The sequence below is a fragment of the Cynocephalus volans genome, chromosome 7 (genome assembly GCF_027409185.1).
Source record: "Cynocephalus volans isolate mCynVol1 chromosome 7, mCynVol1.pri, whole genome shotgun sequence".
In the NCBI taxonomy this organism is placed as follows: Eukaryota; Metazoa; Chordata; class Mammalia; order Dermoptera; family Cynocephalidae; genus Cynocephalus; species Cynocephalus volans.
The window spans coordinates 151,113,441-151,114,758 of NC_084466.1; positions in this window are offsets into that span (position 1 = coordinate 151,113,441).

A 1,318-nucleotide genomic window follows, 5' to 3' on the forward strand; every position below is an offset into this window, starting at 1 on the left:
AGAGACATGCGAGAAGAAAAGGCCACGTGAAGACAGAGACAGAGCAGAGTGATGCAGCCACAAGCCAAGGAACGCCTGGAGCCCCCAGACGCTGGAAGGGACAAAGGAGGGTCCTCCCCTAGAGCCTCCAGAAGGAGTGTGGCCCTTGATTTTGCACTTCTGGGTTCCAGAACTGTGAGAAAATTAATTTCTGTTGTTTTAAGCCACGAAGTTTGTGGAAATTTCTTACAGTAGCACTAGACAACTAATGCAGCCTCCTATAGGACTATTTCAAGAACGGTTAATAACTAATACAACTACCCATCCCTAGTGCAGTGCTGGGTCCACAGTACGTAACTCATGACTTTCTGGCTTGCTGGGGAGTGTCAGAGGAGCCCAGAAATTGTCCCAGACGTCTTCCCCAACAAAGCAACTTCACAAACTTGTTTTGAGACAGGCTTAAAGAGCCATCTCTGAAGGTACCATCCCCCTTTCTCCTCACCCAATGCCAACTCTACCCAAAAAGCTTTTCCTCCTCTGGAAACAGGGTGTGGCTACACTTTTCTAGAATGTACCATGACCCTTGGCTCTGCCCAGTGTCCAAGCACCTGCCTCATGGGAGCTAAGTTAAACACTCCACCCAAGCCTCCCTTTGTGCAAACTCTAATAGCTTTTCAGCTCTGCAAGACACACTGCTCCGCGTTCATCACATGGAGCTATCTCCAAGATGGCACAGCTTCTTAAAGGGGCACGGGGTGGGGGGAGGATGCCCATGTTCCCTCCTACCTGCAAGGACCAGGGAGCAGGGGTGGTCAGGACTGGTTACAGCTGGGGTCGGGTGGGCTGCTTGGGAAAAGGGCTTAGAAACGAAACTACTCAAGCTAATTAGATCTTTTGGAAGTAGCGGGCCAGGGTGGGGTGGCTTGGGGAGCTTTTGATAGTCCTGTCGGCTCTCCAGCTCCTCAAGTTCAAACACAAAAACACTTGATTTACATAAATGTGTATTTGTCATGCAAAAGCAGCTCTGAGTCAATTCCTCAATTCCCCTTTCATGCCAACTTCAGACCCATCCTCTAAAGAAATTCTGGAACCATCCATGCCTTGCCCCCACCCCACCCCCCATACACCGTCCTGCTTTCTTACTAGCTGCTGTGCTCTTCTGTAGATGTGGAGCTGACCTGAACGCTCCTTCTTTTTTTTTTTTTTTTTTTAAAGATGACCAGTAAGGGGATCTTAACCCTTGACTTGGTGTTGTCAGCACCACAGTCACCCAAGTGAGCCACAGGCCATCCCTATATAGGGATCCAAACCCGTGGCCTTGGTGTTATCAGCACTGCAC